The sequence below is a fragment of the Heterocephalus glaber genome, unplaced genomic scaffold (genome assembly GCF_053883595.1).
Source record: "Heterocephalus glaber isolate CG9 unplaced genomic scaffold, H.glaber_assembly_v1.0 deba00001579, whole genome shotgun sequence".
Lineage (NCBI taxonomy): Eukaryota > Metazoa > Chordata > Mammalia > Rodentia > Bathyergidae > Heterocephalus > Heterocephalus glaber.
The window spans coordinates 3,566,767-3,589,286 of record NW_028258360.1 but is presented as its reverse complement, the minus strand read 5'-3'; the positions used below and the strand labels follow the sequence as shown (position 1 = coordinate 3,589,286).

Genomic DNA, 22,520 nt, shown 5'->3' with positions numbered 1-22,520 from the left:
GGGCTAAATTATTTGTAGCCTTCCTTTATTACCTGAAGCTACCTTTAACAGTACTTCCCAAGACCAAGAGGCTCCAAGTTCTACTCACAGAAGCTAGCAGCAGATGTTGGAGAAATGTTTACTGGAATCTTCAGCAGCAGACTTTTCCACCAAATAGAAGCTTTCCCCTGAATCTGTATTTTTTTTTACTGAGACATAAGTGCGCATCTTTGTAGGGTGCATCATGGTAATTCAATACATGCACACAAGTTGAAAAATCAAGCAAGGGCTATTTCCATCTCTATTAATCATTTTATATGTTGGATATTTTGTGCTTTTCTGGTCATTTAGAAATATGTCAGACATTGTTTAAGCCAATGAAAGTTGCCCTTTCATACTGAAAGACTGGAAGTAATTCTTTCGCTCTGCCTATGTTCTGGTGGACCTTACTGAACTTCTCTCCATGCACCAGCCATGGCCAGCCTGTCTTTGGTGACCACAGTTCCATCCCATTCTCCTACAAGACAGACTTTGTATTTTCCACCAGGCTGTGGAACATGTGGTAATTTTCTTTCTATGTCTAGCTTTATTTTACTTAGTATAAGTTCCAACCACAGTGGCACAAATTACAGAATCCCTTTTATGACTAGATAACTTTCCACTTTGTGAATATGCCACACTTTCTTTATCCACTGATCCACTGAAGGGCATCCAGGCTGATTCCACATTTTAGCTGTTGTCAATAATACTGCAATAAACAACCCATGAATTGGTTTTTGCTAGAATCTGAAAATTTGAGGTTAGCCTTCACAGGTGAAATTGGAAGAGATTATGGAAAGTGACAAACATTTAATTATTCATATATTTGACAGAGGTTTATTGAGGTCATACTATGCTCTAGACATAAAGTTCCATGCTAACGATGTACATTGAAATAAACCAACTTTGTCTGCTGGCAGGGCTGTGGGAAAAAGGAACCCTTCCCCACTGTTGGTGGGAGTGTAGAATGGTGTGGAAATCAGTGGAAATCAGTGTGGAGATTCCTCAGAAAGCTAAAAGTTCCATTCAACCCAGTTATTCCCCTTTTTGGTATCTTCCCAAAAGAATTAAAAGCATCACACCACAGTGATACATCCACACCCATGTTTACAGCGGCACAGTTTGTAATAGCTAAGTCTTGAAAACAGCCCAATTGCTTATCAACTGATGGATAAAAAAGGTGTGTATTTTTTTTATTGTGGAGTTCTATTCAGCCATAAAGAAGGATAAACTTTAGACATTTCTAGGTAAATGGATGCACCTTGAGAACACACTGTTAAGTGAAATAAATCAAACACACATGTGTAAATATTCCATTGCCTTTCTGGTATGAGAAACTAAAAGTGAAAATAAGGACCAAAGAGAATAATAAATATTGTGAAATAGAAAGAAATTGTTCAAAATTATACAGAATATGAGATACTTTGTCAGTACTTAAAATGTTTTATGCAAAAAAAGGTATAGTATTATTAGGAAATGAGCTGAGAGATAGATAAGCAAATGAAAATATATTCTTTTAAGATCATAATACACATGATAAGATCATGATATGACATGGTTATTCTCTAATAATTTTTGTTATGAAAAATTATTTTTTCATAGAATGGCTTTTATATCTTCTTTATTAACATCTACTTGTAATACATTAAAATACAAGATTTTGTCCCTAGGAGCAGGGAATTTGAAGGCTGTTTGTCAACATGGCTTAGTGAGGAATGTATGATGAATAATACTTAAAATATCATAGATTTAACAAAGCAAAGATACGTGCTTTATTTGCAAAGTGTCTGAGAAGGTCCTAGACTCTCAGGAGTAGCTGCTCTTCCAGGACCAGTATAGGGACCTGCATTCCTCTATCTTCTCGTGCTGCCATCTTGAACATGTGGTCTTCAAGCCAAGAAAAGAGAATCGGTGGTCAGTATCCCAGGCTAGAATGGCTTACAACATTTTATCCACATCCCATTGACCAAAATCCAATTTAGAGCCTTCCAGGGAGGCTGAAAATGTTATTTTCTTATATGCCAAGAAAGAAATTGCAATGAATCCAGTGAACACATAAAATTATGTTTAACATGCCTACTGCTCACAAACTGGTGTACTAGAAATGAGAGAAACAGATACATTCCTTCCTTCTGACTCCTTCTCTGGAATTTTCAATCTAGTGAATGGGTATGAAGTACACATATGTAGCTGACTAGGTATAGATTTGATATGTAGCATCAAAGAGGGTCTGAGCTCTGGAAATACTAAGCTAGTGGAGCATACTGAATGAAAAGAAATCAATATGAAAATAATTTGAAGAATGTGATATTTGAGCTGCCACTTAAAGAAAGAAATGAACTTTTATAAGTCAATGTGAAGGGAAAGGTTTCTCGCTTGGAGGAGACAGCGAGAAAAGGAAATATTCAGAAATGGCAGGGAGCCCCTGGTGGTGAGCCAACAGTTCACGGGACATGCGATAAGCTTCGAAAGGAAGAGCTCGGGTCAAACTGCACTGGGCTTTGAATATCACTCCTTCGATTTTGAAATTGCTGGGTGTCTGCAGCAGGTAGAAGTAGCAGAAGTTTATAAGATACACTGAGGCTCCAAACTAGGAAAGACACACGCCATCTTTCCATTCCCAACGCCAGGAAAACCAGGAGTATACACACATTCAGAGACCACTATAGGGGCGGAGAACAAACAAACTCCTGAACTCTCACCTGTTCCTCCTTAAAAGCTTGATTTGTGACTTCTTCTGAGACAGTTGGGATTAAAATTTATTTTTGCTACAAACAACAAAACAAAACAAAAACATCAGTGACTTATCACATGGGGCTACCAATGCCTGATGCGTAACTAGATGCAGAATAAAGTTTGATCTTCACCTGGTACTTGTCTCCCGTATGACCTTAAACTTTGGGTCAGATCCTTGGTCAGGTCTGCGTACAGGCATCTTAATTATTTAGGCAATGTCTGTCTGAAAGCTGGCAATACAAAGTTGATCAGTCTTAAATTCGCATAATTTTTCTCGTAATTTTTCTCCTTCGCAACTAAGGACACTGATATGAGAGACTTTCAGGAACATTCATTTAGTAAATACCCAGAAATCTCTAGTCATTGCCCTAACATATGCTCACCTTGGATTCCAGCAGAACCCTCACAAAACTGAGACTGCACCAAGAAGAAACAATCATCTCATGGAGACCAAATTGCCCACTGGAGAAATAAGGACTTGTCCAGAGCCAGCCTGCAAACCCAGAACTGAGAGAATGATCATGCAGACCCTATCAGTCCCAACAACTCCTTAAAAGCTGTTCTTTGGTTACCAGGCCAATCTGATCCTCTGCCCGCTTTCAGCTCCTCAAACTGAAGCTCCTTCCATATTTTCACCTACACCACTCACTAAACTGTCCTTCCACTGTTTTTCTGCAGTGGTGACCCAAGAAATCACCCCAGCCAAGTTGCCATTCCCATCTTCTCTCTGAGAAGATCTCCGCACACACCATGTGTTGACAGTATGCTTTCTTCTACTTCCATTTCTGTTGTTGTCTTGTTTCTCTTTGTAATTTCCCTCCATGTGTGCCTAGGGCATAGAGTACATGTATGACTTCAGCCCTTCTGACCACAGCATCTATCGCAAGTACACTGATGACATCCCAATACGCACAGGGTACAGAAACATACCTGTTATTCTGAAGGCAAGGCGCAGGTACCAAACGACCCGTAGCATGTTCCTACTTTGGGTAGGAGTACATATCACTTGTTCAGTCATGAAAGTAGGATTACTAGTCCCAAGGCTTAAGGAACAAGAACAGAAAAGCAGTTCTTCATTTTTATTAATTCAGGGCATCCCCTGTGGTGGCCAGGCCCGGGGCCAAGCTCTGGGGCTGCCCTAACCTTTTCATAGCTTATTGTCCTTGGTTAGGCCAGATGTCCAATGGGTTCTTCAGCCGGAAACACTGAGATTGGATTCAACAGAGGTGAAAGAGGATGGCTGTAAAAAAAGCTTTGGAAAGACGCAAGTCCTAAACAGTCTGAAGGACCCATTTTGATGGACAGTCTGGTCTTTAAGCAGAGAAGGCAGGGTGCTATTTAAAAGAGCAATGAAATCTAAAACTTGGTACTCAGCAGCATAAGGGAAACATCTACTGCATGAAACCTTAGACTGTGGGGCAGACTTCAAACTCCAGCCAAGTCTGATTGGCAGCATTCACATCCAAAACAATCAGTTTCCTCCCCAAGCGACTCCTGCGCTGGGCTCTGTGGTGGTGATTAGCTTCTCTCATTCAGCGCCTGAGGGACTGACTGTAGCCCCTCCATAGGGCAGCTTAATTAGGGAATTAGATAAACAAAGCAACTTCTCCCTCTCCGAATCAAACCACAGCGTCATGAAAATAAAACAATTAAGCAGAAACAAAGGCTCCAATAAAGTATTCAAGCAGAAAAAGTCGATTCAAAATCAAAATGAAGGTTCATTATTCGAAGTTGAAAGCCTTGATTAGCAGCACCCAGCTCTCTGTGGCTCTGTGCCAGCCTCACCTAGAGACTGGCTGACTCCGGGATGGCTCAGCCACACCTTTCTGTGTGCTCTGTGCAGTGGGACAGGGTGCTTTGATGGGCAGCCTCTCCTCCAGTCCTGCCAGCAACCTCGCCACAATAGGTATTTGCTTCATTTACAGAGGATTAAACAAAGAGGCAGAGAGTTTATGTGACTTGTCCCAGTTCCTATAATTATGAAGTAACAGAACCAGTACTTCCACCTGGAAGACTGGCCTGAAACCCAGGTGTTTACCAGTAGGTGACCATTACATTTCAAACTAACCTGCATTTGTTTACTGTGTCTTGTGGAAGATTGCTATTTCCACACACAGCAGTGGGGGAAAAAAAATTCTCACAAATATTCCATATCCAGCACAAGGAGATGGGAGGCCAAACTAGTCTTTGATCTCATAGAGCATGTGTTTCTTTGTAGGAAAATGCAAGGGATTAAGATCTTCTGTCTATAAACTAATTGTTAAAATCACATCTTGAAGGATTAAGTCTAAGAAATTAAACTGCACATACAAAATGTTTTAGGATTTTTAGTTGCACATCACTGGCCTACATAGTAAGTGGCCATATAAACACCAGCATAGTATGATATGGAGATCACTCACTAAAAAGACCCCTGTAGTGTCCCTGTCAAAATGACTAAGCTTTCTACGGGCTCCTTCCTGACTCTAGTCCTGTGTTCCCTTTCCTTGGAGAATTCATTCGCACAAATTTGCAATTGTAGATTCTTTCTTTGCTCTTTGAGATATAAATCTCCTTCAGCCCTGCGATATCTTTCTCAAGAACCTGTGAAACTTGTTTTTGAAATTTCTTCACCAAGGAACACAGGTATCCTGCCTCCTGCTCTCTGCGGGAGACATGGGCGCCAACTAACAAGCACACATGGTCTAAGCACAACCCCGTCCTTCCCCTGGTCTCTTCAGCAAGTTCCCCTGGCTCACCACAGCATGTAAAAGCTCGCCCATCGTTTTCCTGTGTGATTGGGTTCAACCTATCACCCGTATTGCACTAATCTTCAGTAAAGTCTTCCTTAACTATGTAATTGACCTGGCACAATTTTTCTTTCTCCATGGCTACACGCCAAGCAGTAAGCCAACCACTAGCCATGTGGATGGGAACAGGCCTCACATCTTAGCACATTTAGCTATGAATTCATCAATGGATCAATACACCTATGAGTGTAGCCCCCCGTAGTCCAATCACCTTCCAAAAGTCTCACCTCTGAACCTCAGAACATGAGACTCCTGGAGGATAACTTAGATCTGAATCATAGCAAGGGTGAAAACTAATAAATACCAACTTCAAAGGCAGGATAATTTGTGAATTTAGACAATGCTATAGTATGCTAGGTCCCATGATTTTCTTTACTTCTTCCTCCTCCTCTTCTTCTCTTTCTTCTTCTCCTCCTCCTCTTCCTCTTCTTATTCCTCCACCTCTTCCTCCTCCTCCTCTTCTTCATTAAAGTAAGTAGAAAAGAAAAAATGTCAGAACTAAAACACTGGCCTTTAAAAAAATCATAAGGTAGAATTTGAAGATGAAGGGATGAATTGTGATGAAAAAAAATATCCTTTGAGTGTGTGCACTTACATCAGACAGGATGCAAGCCTTCTGACTAGAACAAGGGCATCGGTGGAACATGAGAGTGAATTTACAACTATGTTGGGGTTGGTGGTGCTTCAAGGTTTCTAAAACGCTGTATCCATGAGAGTCTTGAAATATCTGTGGTTACTGTAATGATAAAGAAGTTAAAGGTAGAGTCAGAAAAATAAGAACAAACCAAGTCCATACTCATAGGGTTAACACTTATCTATGAGCAAGTAGAAAACAGTCAACAAGGGCTAACAGGATAAAACAATTACAGATGAGAAGACAAAACCTAGAAGATAAAGATCCTGAAATCTGAATGAGTCAGAACCTCACAGAAGGGCACATTTGCACTAAGGGGACTCACAGTGAGTGTAATATAAGGCCCCTTGCACAAATGGAGGCAGGACATTGGGAAATCACCAACCACCAGAGGGAATAGACTCCCAGGGCCAGTAAGAGCCAGGAGCTGATCCACACTGAGGTCTGAAGCCTTACGAGGGGAGAACAGTGGGCAGATCTTTCCAAGATGAGACTTACACAGATAGGACCCCTGAGAGTGGACCCACCACCTTGTTAAAGGGACATAGTCAGCTTGGGGTTACCCTGCCAGGAGACTCCTGGGAACTACTTCCTTTCCCCCCTCTAATCTCTTCCTGGGGCTTCTCATTAGCCAAATCCAACCAGAGGCAAGATGGTGGGAGTGCCATTGGTCCAATTCCTGCAGTTCAGCCTCCCCTGGCTGAGGCAAGAGGAGAAAGACGGAAGAACACAATTGGAAGAGGCCCATCTGCAAAGCCAAGAGAGCAAAAATCAACTCTCCAACCCGGGTCGAAACTTGACTCAGGTAGTTTCTAGCTGTGATATCTGAGTTGGAAGGAGAACCTCAAAATTCACAGTAAATTCTGAAGCTCTGTGTGGTAGAACATGAAACTGATTTCATTTATAAATTATCCCCTTGTCAAAACAAATATACATGTCCAATGTATATGAGCATCAGTTATAAAAAAATATTAAAACAAAAAATACTTTGGGGAAGATACCCAGCAGGGGAATAGCAAGGTCAAATGGGACCTAGCTCTTTGAGGTTTCTCCATATTGACTTCCATAGTGATTCCACCAGTCTGCACTCCCATCAGCAATGGAGAAGGGCTGATTTCTCCCCACACGCCCACCAGCATTTGTTATTGGATGAAACTGAAAGTGCAGTTAAGGATTAAAATGATTAAAAAGAATAACTGATAATTTGAAATAGGAAGAAAGGGTCCCAAGGGGTAGGGGTGGCAGGAGGGGAAGGGGAAAGGAAAAATTATGAGAAAAGAAAAAAAATGGAAAAGAAGTCTATGTAACTAGAGAAGGGTGGAGGGGTGAAGGGCCCACAGGTAATGGGGAACAAATAAGAACTAAGATACATCATGCACAGGTACAAGCACCCAATGATAAATGTAAACGTACTGCATACCTAAAATGTACCAATAAAAGAATTTAAGGGAAAAAAACCAAGAACAGAATTTACTCTAGTGAATCTGGTGAGAAAGAAACTGCCTATCAGCAGGTGGAAAGTCTATTCTTGAGTAAGTACGCACAAATGGCCAGAATATGTTTTTTCTACCATGAGCTTGACAGGCTTCCTTTGAGTGGTACAAATTAAGAAGTCAGGCTCTTGCTGTCATTCCCCCTGCACTTGGCCCGGATGCTCCACAGACAACCTGCCTGTACTCACTGCACAGACTCATTAGGAAACACTCTCTCTCAACACTGAACTTCCCCAGACCATCTGTCAATTGGGATTTCTCTTTGGAACATAGCATGTTGATGCTTAGAAAATAAACACCATGTTTTTTTTCATTTACAAAAGAATTAAGGATGTTGTTTTTGCTGTCTCACATGGCCAGCAATAATTTCCAATGATTATGTACCTCTCATTTATTAAAAACTATTTGATTTAGGATATCATAATAAAAAAGAATTTTTCTACCTATGGCATCAATTATGCAGATTGGCTTTTCTGGGGAAAAAAAGTAAGGAGACTTCATCAGTATTCACTAAATTTCTAACTTAATTCACACAGTTGCCATGATAGTATTATTTGGTACCCGAAGTTGATGAATTCTCCACAGGCTGTCAGTAATTATTCTCAAGTATCTATTATGAGGACACAGAAAATTGCTATGATGTGCTGACTCAGTAGTGTGTGTGTGAAGTGCTCCCTCCCTCTTTCCTCTCCAGGCTCTGAGATTTCATCATGATATATCTTAGCTGATTCACCTAGGAAAGTTCTATTAAATTTCAAATTATCTAATCACACTACTGATATTATATTAGATATAAATAAAAGGAAATACTGACACGATTTATTTGTGCATTATCATGCTGTGGGAAGAAAATGCAAAGTAAAACCTCAGGATGGAGGATGGTATCAGTACCAACCACCAAAGAACACATTTCAGGAATCTCCAGGACAGTGAAAGACAAGAGACCAAGTACGGGTCACCCCTCCTTGTGAGCCTGCTAAAGTTTGGTTGATTAGAACTCAACCAGGACTTTGACAAAGCAAGAAGGAAGTGACTGGCTCTTACCACCACAAAGCCAGGACTGGAGCAAGGCCAGAACTGTCTGCCCTGGGAGGCTCAGGGTGCACCCTCCACCCCTCCCCCAGGCTGAGTGTTCCAGCCTGCCCTGCAGCCTCCTGGGTGATATGGCCAGCAATCCACACCCTTCTCCAATGTCAGGATATACTGGTTGGCACCTCTGTCTTTCCCTAGGTTCTGAATGCCAGGGCCTTTTTCCTTTGTCTTTAGGATGAGTGTTCCTACCTACCCACTGGGCACTCCCAGCACACCTCCACTTTTTTCAGGGGTCTAGAAATACATCTTGTGACTTATAACATTTTTCCCTCTTTCTATGAACCCAGGGACTTTGTACTGAGATTCACTCCCTCCAACTTTTTTGACACAGGGTCTCTCAAAGTTGCCCAGGCTGGGCTTCAACTTGTGATTCTCCTGCTTCAGCCTCCCCAGTAGGTGAACTGACAGGTATGTGCCACCATGCCTGGCTCACTTGCATAGCTTATGAACCATTCCATATCATCAGTGACCTCCTTGAAATTGTTCTCTCCGCACTGACCAGGCATAGAGTGACAGGCAAAGGAAAAGAGATGGGGAAAGAAGAGGAAAGATGACTATCTGGAGCTGAATGACAACCTAAGTGGTTTCCTTTCCAAATTAAAAAAGGGCACTCAGAAGCATTTCAGCAGTTCTTAGGAAGCTCAGGATGCTCCAAAGACCTTAGGTTTGTATGGCTTATACATTCCATTTAGTCTGTAGATTTTAACGTTTCTTAATTTAATGAAGAAAAGTGAAGCCATAAAACTTTCAAACAACACCACTGGAACCTGATTAAGATAGCAAGAATCTTGTCTTCTTCTACTTGCAAAGAATTCTACTACTAGTAGTATCTTAGATCTAGAGATATGAAACCTGTCGACGTTAAATGGTAACCAGAGCATTTGTGGGGATGACTCTTTCTGTAAATAAAGATTCAGCAAATGTCTTACAGGAAAGGTGCAGAGAGTAAATTCTTTTGACTTGGGGCCACATAGTCTCTGTCCCACTTCTCAACTCTGTAGCACGACGGTGCCATTTGACAAGATGGAAAGGAATGGCCATGGAGTGAAAATAAGTAAACACAGTGGTGTTCCAGTAAAACTTTTCTTTTATGCACACTGAAATCTGACCTTTGCATACAACAGTATTGTTCTTTCGATTTATTCTTAGTTCAAAAGCTGTACCAGATTGAAGGCTGTAGATTGACCACCAATGGTTGAAGAAGAAGAAGAAGAAGAAGAAGAAGAAGAAGAAGAAGAAGAAGAAGAAGAAGAAGAAGAAGAAGAAAAGGAGGAGGAGAAGGAGGGGAAGAGGAAGAAGAAGAGGAAGAGGAAGAAGAAGAAAGTTTCATATACATTCAATGCAACTCATTTCCTCGCTTCCCATCAAAGTATGAGCTAGTCTAGGAGCAATCATCTCTAGCACCCAGCTGACAGCAAGAGAGAGGAGTCAAGTCTGAAGTGTTTTGCCAGTGTCCCAGTCTCAGAAGTGCCTAACAGGTCACCAGAGCAATCCTTAATTAACATCGTCAATACATTTATTGAAGGATTATTCTGTGCCAGGCAGTAAGTGCACATTAAAATCACTTAATTCAATTTCAGTAACATAAGATGATCATGAATATTTTTAAATATTCCCCAGATCAATTAAATCATCACCCCTGAGGGGAGGCTGCTTGCTCTTAGAACATATGCTTTTGAAGGTACTCCCTGCCCACACTGCAGCCTCAGAAGCCAACTTAATTGGACCTGGGTGAACTAAGCGGTGATAGTGTTTAAAGCTCTCTGGGTGACTCCAAAGTAGAGCTGAGACACTGGCCTAGAGCTGCCCAGGGGGCAGTTTTGATGCATGAGTCTCATGGGCCCCATTAATTATGCCCATACCTGAAAGCATCCTGGGCCTGGGCCACCCTCCAGCCATCTCATGATGTCACTACCAGGAGGCCCAACTGTTCAAACCCTGGCCAGACCCTCAGATCCCCAGAGCCTCCATGGCCAGGTTCAAGTCTTCTCCGCTTCTCCTCTTAAGATCCAACTGCCTCAGTTGGTTCCATGCTCACAAGTTTACATCTCAGTTTCTCCTTTGCCAAAATACATGGCCTTTAACCACAGTTTTCTCTCAAGATCTGTGTCATGCAATGGGTCTCAAAGTGTGGCTCCAGAGAAGCAGCAACAGGGTAAAGTGGGAACTTGTTAGAAATGCATTTTCTCTAGCCCACCCCAGATCTCTGAATGGAATCTCTGAGGACAGGTCCCAGCAGTCTGTGCTTTTACACTCCCTCCTAGTGATTCTGAAGGGCACTCAAGCAACCCATGGCATAGAGAAGTGAAGAGTGAATTTTAAGATATCATTTAATCAATTAACAATTAGCCCCAAAATTAAATAGTAGACTAAAATTAGGGGCTAAGATTATCAGAATTTTGTTAGAGCACTCAAGCTCTCCCTGAAGGATAATGGAGTTTTTTAGACAGAAAACTGAAGCTATTGAGGATTGCTATTTCTTGAATTAGAATGTTGTTTTTAACTAAATTTTATAAAATGTATCACAAGGACATTTCTATCATTTCTTGGTCACCAACTGTGATAGTTTAGCCTAATTATCAATTTGGCTGGATTAAGGGACTCTTGGAGAGGTGACTGGTTCATGTGGGACTCATGCTCATCCATGGATTAATACATTCATATTTTTGTATCTCAGTGTTCATATCTGAATGTGCTGTTAAAAGGTAGGGTCCATTTGGAGCTGGATCACTGGGAGCAATGTCTCTGGAGGGTACATCACTCAGAGCAGTCTTCTCTTGTGTTCTGTTTCCCAGGAGCCATGAACTAAGCAGCTCCACCCTGCCCTTCCACCATATTTCTTCCTTGGGGCCAGTCAACTGTGGGCAGAAACCTCTGAAACCATGAGCTAAATTAAATCTTTCCTCTCTAAGTCATGGGTATTGGGTATTTTGTCCCAGCAACAAGAAAGCTGACCAACATACCAAAGCAAAAGCTAATTTGAAAATGAAAGAACAGCCTATTGCTTGATGGAAAATTAAAACCCCTGTGAGATGGTTTGGGGGGGCCGGTGCAGTGGGAGTTGGTTGACAATCATATCACAGGGTTGGGATGGCATGAGCTGCTAAACAAGAAGACAGCAACCAACCATTCCAGATTAACTGTGTTTCAAAGTCTGCTTCCTTTTGTATTTATTGGCCACCTTGTCACCAAAATACATGCCTCAGGAAACCAGGATATGGGTGGAGCAGCTCCAAATGGGTTCTCCTTCCTGATTGGTTTCAGTTTAGTTTCCCAATGGGCCAAGTACAAGCCAGCAGGAGAAATGTGGAGTGTGACAAACTGAACAAATGAAGTTCCAGCATCACAGCCAGAAACAAGCCTGAACTTCAGTGGAACTAAAGGTGCAGGCCTGCTGGGGTTGTCCGCTACCCTGAAGTAAGGCTATAGCTGGCTTGCTGGGATTAATCAACACAAATCTGGACGCTAGATGACCACTTTGTCTATAGGTGACAGCAGAGACACACCTTGAAGTAGACATTTTTTTTCTTTTCTTATTTTTGTTTTGTTTTGTTTTTTCTTTATTGTTCTTTCTGGTTTTTATATGAGTGTGAAAACAGTTTCTAGTTTTTTTGTTGTTGTTGTTCTATTCTGTTCTTGGTTTTATTTTGTGCTTCTCTCTATCCTTCCTGTCTTGTTCACCAGATTTTCAAAGTGTACATAATTGTCCTCCAGCCTTGTGTCTAATTTCTTCTTCCTCTTTTATTTCTCTATTTTTCCCCTCTATTCCCTTTTAAATGTTGTCCTCTTAGGGTAAAGTCACCATATTGAGGGCTTATTTACTATATACAATTCTCTGGTTTGTTTTAGAAATTGTTATGTAATCATAAATCTAGTTCATATGGTTAAAGGTGGTAAATTAATAGCTACCAGCTTGTCATTTTGTAGGCTGTGTTTGATGCTATTGTTATAGCTGATTATACTCCTTTAGACAAGATGACATAATTGTTCAAATCAGTTGTTCTTCCTGGTATGCCAAGACTGAGATTGCCTAAGGATCATAAACAATTCTACAGGCCAGTGCCAAAGAACTAGGGGCTGGCCAAGTAGGCAGAAACTTCTCATACCAAATAAACTGAAGAGGTAATATCTTGCGAAAGACTCAAAAACGCAAAAGCCAGCTATACCTGAAAGACATCTCTGAGAAGTATTCATTTCCTAAGGGTTCTAAATACTAGTAATAAAGCTACTTACCATAAGCAATTTATAAGAATCAATCCAGGGATTAAATTTTTTTTAGATGAGAAGACACTTAAGCAAGATGCAACCCCAGACTTCCAGCTCACCAAGGCAATTCTAGGAGGCAATGAAGTGGAACAATCTGAAAAACACCCATCTAGACTCTCTGAAATGGTAACAGTGGAGGTAGCAAAGCAGATGAATGAGGCTCTATAAAAAAAATCAAAGCAGAAATAATTTCTCAGATAACTATAGAAATGGATCCATAATGAAAGACATGCCTAGCGACTCTAGAGCAGATATGGATAAAAAGAAATAAAGGAGCTTTGGAAAATGATGGAAATGATGAGCACCTAACATAGGAAAGAAATGAAATCCATGAAACAGATTCAAACATACCCAGGAGATTAAAACTCCACTGAAAATACACACAGTAGAATGAGCCAATGTGAGGACAGAATATCAGATGTAGAAGACAAGACTGTGGTTAGAGATCATGAAAACTACTATTTCTTAAAAATAGCAACAGACAATGAAAAATCAATCCAAGAGCTGCTAGATGATGCAAGAAGAATAACATAAGATTAATCAGAGTTAATGAAAAAGCAAAAGAAAGAGCAAATGACATAAAAAAAACTGTTCACAGAAGTAATTGCAGAAAACTTCCTCCTTCTTCTTCTCCTTGCACTGTTATAGTCTAGTGTCAGGAAACTAAATCTCAGAAAGACTCTTCCTCTGATGCTCATCACTCTCCCATATTCCCAGAAGATACTTTCATGACAAAGAACACCTGAGGAAATTCATAACCACCAAATTAATACTCCAAAATGCTCCAAAGGACATTGTAGATAGTGATAACAAGAACTACAACTCCATGAACCCCAACAGAATGAATCCATCAGATAAGGCTAGAAGTTAAACAGAGGAGAAGAAAAGGGAACCAACAACAGGAAAATAACATGACAAAGAAAAGTCAATACATATCATTTATAATCATCAATATTAATGGTCTCAATTTACCAGTCAAAAGAAACAGTGGGGCAGAATGGATCAAGAAGCAAGATCCAACAGTATGCTGCATACAAGAAACACATTTAATTTTTTAAAAAATTCATAGACTGAAAGTCAAAGGATGGAAAACAATTCTTCATGCAGCATGAAGCCAGAAAAGGCAGGGGTAGCTATTCTATTTTCAGACAAAGTGGATTCTAAGCCAAGACTGATTAAGAGAGACAAAGAAGGTCCTTACATCCTTGTTACAGGAATAATCCAAGAGAAAGAGAAAACAATCAAATATATATGCACCAAACACTTGTGCACCCAACTATATAAAACAAATTTAACAAACATGAAAAATCAAATAAGTACTAATACAATTGTAATATGGGACCTTAATACTCCAATAAAACAAATAGATCAACAAGACAAAAAATCAACAATGAAATATCAGAACTGAACCAAATTTTTGAACAAATGGACTTAATAGATGTCTAGAGAATGTTCTACTCCACAACACCAGAACACACATTCTTCTCAGCTGCACATGGGTTGTTCTCCAAAATAGACCACATACTAGCTCATAGAACATATTTAAGTAAAGGCAAAAGAATTGAAATTATCCCATGCATAACATCAGACTATAGTGTATTCAAATTGGAAATCAATGGCAAAAGGTACCACAAGAGTTTCATAAACACATGGAAATTAAATAACACCCTCTTGGACAAACAGTGGGTCACAGACTAAATTAAAGAAGTTAGACAGCTTCAACAATTAAACAGTAAATCTAATACAACATACCAGAACTTATGGAATTCAATGAAAGAACTTCAATGAGAGGAATTTATAGATATGAACTCTCATATGAGAAAAACAGAGTGAGGTCAAATAAACAAACTAATATTGAGCCTCAAGCTTTTACAAAAAGAAGAGCAAGTCAAGCCCAAAGCTTGTATAAGGGAGGAGATTATAAAGATCAGAGCAGAAATTAACACAATGGGGACAAAGAAAGCAAAACAAAGAATCAAATAATTGAAGAGTTGGTTCATTGAAACTTTAAATAAAATTAACAAACAGTGAACCTTATAAAAAAAGAAAACAAGAGTCACAAATTCATGGAAATTCATAGCAATGAAAAGGGTAAAATCACAAAAGATTCTCAGAAATCCAGAAGATCAACAATATCTACTTCAAGAATAAGAATTCTAACAAAACATAGAGAAGAAATAGACAAATTCTTAGTTACACATGAATCAAGAATATATAAAAATTCTAAATAAACCAATATCAGTCAATTAAATTGAAGATGTAATTAAACATCTACCAACAAAGAAAACCCCAGGCCTGGACAGATTCACTGCTGAATTCTACAAGAAATTTAGAGTAGACTTTATGCTCATACTTCTCATACTATTTAATGAAATTGAAAGTAAAGCAGTACTCCAAAATTCATTCCTGGAAGTAAGTATTATTCTGATACTAAAACCATGGAAGGATCTAATCAAAAAAAAAGAACTTACAGGCCAATCTCCCTCATTAACATAGATGCAAAAATCCTCAATAAGATACTGGCAAATGAAATGCCAGAAATCATCAAGAGGATTATACACCATGGCCAAGTAGGATTCATCCAGGGAGGCAGGGATGGTTCAACATACACAAATCAATAAATGTAATACACTATATCAACAGAGACAAAGACAAAAATCACATGATCATCTTAATCAATGCAGAAAAAGCATTTGACAAAGTGCAACATCCATTCATGATAAAAACCTTACAAAAAATTGGAATAGATCATCACTGTCTCAATCTGACAAAAGCCATCTATGGCAAACCAACAGTCAACATCATACTGAATGGTAAAAAAAAATGAAAGCTTTCACTCTGAAATCAGGAGCATAACAAGGATGTCCACTGTCAACACTCTTGTTCAGTATAGTTCTGGAAACAGAACAATTAGACAGGAGAAAGAAATAAAAGCAATAAGGATAGGAAAAGAAGACGTTAAAATACCATTATTTGTGGATGATATGATATGCTACATAGACTATCTAAAAAACTCCACCAGAGGACACCAGACCACCAGACCAAGGTACTGAGTCCTGCTGCTCCCGGCCCAGAGGTAGGGGCTGCTGAGCCACCGTCCCACTGCTCCTGGTCCAGAGGAAGGGGCTTCCCAGTCACCTTCCCTCCCACTGCTCCCAGCCCAGAGGAAAGGGCTTTTGGTCCACCTACTGTCCTGCTGCTCCTGGCCCAGAGGAAGGGGCTTCCAGGCCACCATCCCTCCCACCACTCCCAGCCCAGAGGTAGGGGCTTCTGAGCTGCCATCCCACTGCTCCTGGTCCAGAGGAAGGGGCTTCCTGGCCACCATCCCTCCCACTGCTCCCAGCCCACAGGAAAGAGCTTTTGGGTCACCATCCCTACAGCTGCTCCCAACCCCTGTCCCACCTCTCCCAGCTCAGAAGAGGTAATCCATGCAGGTGCTAACAGCCCCCTGCCCCAGTCAAAATGAGAAAACACATTAAGAAGTCTCAAAACCAGACTTCCAGATCACCTACAGCAACCACAAAGGGAAATGAGATGGAACACTCTGATACTCAACCACCTGGACCCACTGAACTGGCAACAAAAGGGGATCTGGAAAAAATGAAATCAGAAATAATTTCTCAGATAACAGGAGAAATTGTGCCCCTAGTGCAAGACATGATTAATAAATCTAGAGAGGAGCTCAGGAACATGATGGAATCCCAACATAAGAAATAAATGGAATCCATAAAACAGATGCAAATAGATTTCCAGGAAATGAAAAATTCCATTGAAAGTCTACACAGCAGAATGAGCCAATGTGAGGACAGAATTTCAGATATAAAAGATAAGATTGCAATTAGTGACCAGGAAAAGAAAAATTGCTTCAACATTATAAGGGAGCATGAGAAATCAATCCAGCAGCTGCTAGATGATGCAAAGAAGAATAACATAAGACTGATTGGGCTCAATGAAGAAACAGGAGAGAGTGCAGATGACATAAAAAATCCCTTCACAGAAATAATGACAGAAAACTTCCCAAGGAGGGGAGAAGAGCTTGACATACAGATAAGTGAGGCATATAGGACTCTAGCTAGCCTTGATCAAAAAAAATCTACGCATAGGCATATAATTGTTAAGATTTCAGAAACTCAACAGAAGAACAAAGTTCTCCAAGCAGTCAGAGAAAAGAAACAAATCACATACAAAGGAAAGCCCATCAGAATCACAGCAGACTTCTCAACACAAACCATCACGGCAAGAAGAGCTTGGAGTTACTTATTCCAAGCCCTAAAAGAAAACAGCCTCCAACCCAGATTGATGTACCCTGAAAAACTATCTTTCAAAATGGATGGAGAAATAAGATACTTTCATGACAAAGAGCACCTTAGGAACTTCGTGAATACCAAACCAGCACTCCAAAGAATTTTACACAATATCCTAGGAACAGACATTGAGGATCACAACCCCAGGAAGCAAAGCAGAATGAACCCATCTGGCATGACAAGAAATTAAATGTAAAGGGGGAGAACCCAACAAAAAGAAAAAGTCATGGCAATGACAAGTCAATACGTTTCAGTTATAACCATCCACGTTAATGGTCTCAATTCACCAATCAAAAGAAATAGACTGGCAGAATGGGTCAAGAAGCAAAATCCAACAATATGCTGCATACAAGAAACACACTTAATTCAAAAGGAAACTCATAGAGTGAAAGTTAAAGGGTGGAAAACAATACTGCATGTGACAGGAACCCCCAAAACAGCAGGGGTAGCTATCCTCTTGGCAGATCAAGTAGATTTCAAACCAACACTGATTACGAGAGATGAAGAAGGATACTACATCCTTGTAAAGGGAAGAATCCAAGAGGAAGAGATGACAATCATAAATATCTATGCACCAAACACTAGTGCACCCAACTGTATAAAACAAATACTAACAGACATGAAAAGTCATATATGCACTAATACAATTGTAGTGGGGGACCTCAACACCCCACTGTCACAAATAGATAGATCAACTAGACAAAAAATAAGTAATGAAATACTAGAACTCAGTTGAACTCTTCAACAAATGAACTTAACAGATGTTTACAGAGTCTTCCACCCCACAAAATCAGAATGCACATTCTTCTCAGCTGCACATGGGTCATTCTCCAAAATAGACCACATACTCACACATAGAACATGTTTAAGTAAGTGCAAAGGAATTGAAGTTATCCCCTGTATATTATCAGACCATAGTGTGATGAAATTGGAGATCTATAGCAAAAGAAACTCAAAAAATTTCATAAACATGTGGAAATAGAACAACACACTTTTGAATAACGAATGGGTCACAGAGGAAATTAAAGAAGAAATCAGACAGTTCCTTCAATTAAATGACAATGACAATACGACATATTGGAATCTATGGGACATAATGAAATCAGTCTTACGAGGTAAATTCATAGCAGTGAATATGCATATTAGGAAAACAGAATGAGCCCAATTAAACAACCTGATGCTGAACCTCAAGCTTCTAGAAAAAGAAGAGCAGAACAACCTCAGAGCTCATACAAGGGAGGAAATTATAAAGATCAGAGCAGAAATCAATTCAATGGAGACTAAGAGAACAATACAAAAAATCAATGAAGCCAGGAGTTGGTTCTTTGAAAGAATCAACAGAATTGACAAACCTTTGGCCAACCTTGTCAGAAAAAGGAAAGAAAAGGCCCAAATCCATGCAATTAGGAATGAAAAGGGTGAAATTACAACAGACCCAGAAGAAATCCAGAGGATCATCAATACCTACTTCCAGAACCTATATGCCAATAAGATGGACAACACAGAAGAAATGGACAGATTCCTAGATACATATGAATTACCAAAGTTGAATGAAGAAGACCTAAAAATTCTGAACAACCCAATATCAACCAATGATACTGAAAATGTAATTAAAAACTTATCAACTAAGAAAAGCCCGGGCCCTGATGGCTTCACTGCTGAATTCTACAAGACATTTAGAGAGGAACTGCTGCCACTACTGTTTCAACTCTTCAATGAAATTGAAAGGGAAGCAATACTCCCAAATTCATTCCTGGAACCAAGCATCACCTTGATCCCCAAAGCAGAGGAAGACCCAACTGAAAAAGAGAACTATAGGCCAATCTCACTAATGAACATAGATGCGAAAATCCTTAATAAGCTAATGGCAAACAGAATGCAGAAGATCAAGAAGTTCATACACCCTGATCAAGTGGGATTCATCCCAGGGATGCAGGGATGGTTCAATATATGAAAATCAATCAATGTAAAACACTATATCAATAGAGCCAAGGACAAAATACATATGATTATCTCCATAGATGCATAAAAAGCATTTGACAAAATCCAACATGCATTTATGATAAAAACCCTACAAAACATTGGAATAGATAGTCTCTACCTCAAACTGATAGAAGCCATCTATGAAAAACCAACAGCCAATATCATACTAAATGGTCAAAAACTGAAATCCTTCACACTCAAATCAGGAACAAGACAAGGATGTCCACTATCACCACTCTTGTTCAATATAGTTCTGGAAACATTAGCCATGGCAATTAGACAAGAGAAAGAAATAAAAGGAATAAAGACAGGAAATGAAGAAGTCAAATTGTCATTATTTGCAGATGACATGATACTGTATATAGAAGACCCCAAGAACTCCACCAAAAGTCTTCTAGGCTTAATAACCAAATTCAGTCAAGTAGCTGGTTACAAGGTCAACACACAAAAGTCAATAGCTTTCCTCTACACAAATGACAGACTCACTGAGAGAGAAATAGGGCAAATAATTCCTTTCACAATAGCATCCAAAAAACTGAAATATCTAGGAATCATCCTAACAAAAGAAATCAAAGACCTCTTCCCTGAAAACTATGGCACTCTGAAAAGAGAGATTGAAGATGATATCAGAAAATGGACAGACATCCCCTGCTCCTGGGTAGGAAGGATTAATATAGTGAAAATGGCCATACTTCAAAACTGCTATATAGATTTAATGCAACTCCAATTGAGATCCCAGCAGCATACTTCATAGACCTTGAGAAAACAATACAAAAATTCATTTGGAACAAGAAGAGACCCAGAATAGCAAAAGCAATTCTAGGTAACAGAGACATGGCAGGGGGTATCACAATCCCCAATCTGCAACTCTAATACAAAGCTACTGTGATAAAAACAGCATGGTACTGGCAAAGAAACAGACTTGAGGACCAGTGGAACAGATTAGAAGATGCAGAAACAATGCCAGACTCACTCAGCCATCTCATCTTCGACAAAGGAGCCAAACACCCTCACTGGAGGAAAGATAGTCTCTTTAATAAATGGTGCTGGAAAAATTGGGCTTCAACTTGCCAAAGATTAAAACTAGACCTATATCTCTCACCATGCACTAAACTAAAATCGAAATGGATGAAAGATCTAAATATTAAAATGGAAACTCTGAACCAGTTGGAACAGAGGTTAGGTAGAACCCTTGAAGACATTGGTGTAGGAAAAGATTTTATGAACAAAACCTCAGTTGCCCATGAACTAGCACAAACAATCAACAGGTGGGATCTCTTCTTATTAAAAGGCTTCTGCACAGCAAGAGAAACCACCAGCAGTGTGAAGAGACAACTCACAATGTGGGGAAAAATCTTCACCTGCTCTTCCTCAGACAAAGGCCTACTATCTCGAATCTATAAAGAACTTAAAAAGAACAGACCTCCCCAATCTAAAGACCCAATCCAAAAATGAGCATCTGAAATGAACAGACATTTCTCAAAGAAGTAGAAATAGCAAATAAATACATGAAAACATGTTCAACATCACTGATCATTTGAGAAATGCAAATGAAAACAACGCTGAGATTCCACTTCACTCCAGAAAGAATGGCTGCTATCATGAAATCAACCAATAACAAATGCTGGTGGGGTTGTGGGGAAAGAGGAACCCTGCTCCACTGCTGGTGGGAGTGTAGTCTGGTGCAAGCACTGTAGAAATCAGTATGGAGCTACCTCAAAGAACTAGGACTGGAAGTCCCATTTGACCCTACTATTCCACTGCTGGGGATCGTCCCCAAAGAATTAAAAGAATCATACCACAGTGATATATGTGCACCCATGTTCATAGCAGCACAGTCTGTGATAGCTAAAACTTGGAAACAGCCCAAATGCCCATCAACTGGAGTCTGGATAAAGAAAATGTGGTTTTTTAATAAAATGGAGTACTACTCAGCCTTAAAAAATGAGAAATTAGAGACCTTTATAGCTAAGTGGATGCACATTGAGGCGATACTCTTAAGTGAAATAAATAGGACACAAATGTATAAATACTGAATAGTTTCTCTGGTGTGAGAAACTGAAAGTGTAAATAAGGACTAAAATGTATAATAGGTAATGTGAAATAGGAAGAAAAGGGGCAAAGGGGAAGGAAGTGGGAGGGATAGGGAAAGGATAGAAGGGAATGGGATTAATATGAGAAAATGGAAAAATAGGAACCAAATCTTTGTAAATAGGGAGGACTGGAGGGGTTGAAGGGAGGGCTGGGCAAGGGTGAAAAATAAGAACCAAGAGAGAATATGTAAAGGTGCAAATTTCCAATGATGAATGTCATTATATTGTATACCTAAAATGTACCAATGATTAGAATGAATAATCGATAATGTAAAATAGGAAGAAAAGGTCCAAAGGGGTAGGAGTAGTGGGAGGGGCAGGGGAAAGGAAAAAAGGGAAAGGAAAAATGATGAGAAATGGAAATAAAGTCTTTGTAAATAGGGAAGGGTGGAGGGCGTGAAGGGAGGGCTAGGAATGGGGAAAAAATAAGAACCAAGATGCATTATATAAAGGTACAATTCCCAATGAGAAATGTAATTGTGTTGTATACCTACAATGTACCAATAAAAGAATTTAATAAAAAATAAAAAAATAAAAACTCCACCAAAAGACTTCTAGTTTTAATAACCAAATTCAGTAATGTATCTGGATACAAAATCAACACTCACAAATCAATACCATTTTTGCACACAAAATAATATACTCACTGAGAGAGAAATTAGGGAAACAAAACCTTTCACAGTAGCATTCCAAAAAATGACATATCTAGGAATCACTGTAATCCTAATGAGAGAAGTAAAAGACCCTTACACTGAAAACTACAATACTCTGAAAAATAAAATCGAATTATATACCTGAAAGTGGAAAGATATTCCTTGTTCTTCAGTAGGAAAAGCCAATTTAGTTAAAATGACCATATTCCAAAACTGTTTTACACATTTAATGCAATCTTGATCAAAATGCCAATAGCATATCTCACAGAATTATAGAAAACAATCCTAAAATTCATTTGAAAGCATAAGAAACCTCGAATACCGAAAGCAATTCTGGTAAACAAAGGCAAGGTAGGGGCATCACAACCCCTGATTTGAAATTATACTACAAAGCTACCGTGATAAAAACAGCACAGCATGGTATTGAAGAAAAACAAAAGAAAAAGAAAAGAAAAGAAA

General features: G+C 39.5%; 1 protein-coding gene across 12 annotated transcripts in view; it reads right to left on the bottom strand.

The window, feature by feature from the left end:
- Positions 1-1,186: 1,186 nt before the first annotated feature.
- The window catches only part of LOC101726456 (uncharacterized), a 139,156-nt gene continuing 117,822 nt past the window's right edge, over positions 1,187-22,520 (bottom strand). For 6 of the 12 annotated variants that reach the window (XR_015443778.1, XR_015443779.1, XR_015443776.1 and 3 more), the window contains 5 exons: positions 6,139-6,279; positions 3,138-6,004; positions 2,886-2,984; positions 2,721-2,786; positions 1,187-1,905 (listed from right to left, as the gene is read on the bottom strand). The gene's annotated coding sequence lies outside the window, so the exon portion shown is untranslated. Of the gene's footprint in view, positions 1,906-2,720; positions 2,787-2,885; positions 2,985-3,137; positions 6,005-6,138; positions 6,280-6,734; positions 7,049-22,520 lie in introns of those variants that run through there. The other 6 variants (XR_015443784.1, XR_015443783.1, XR_015443782.1 and 3 more) reach the window with 6 other exon arrangements.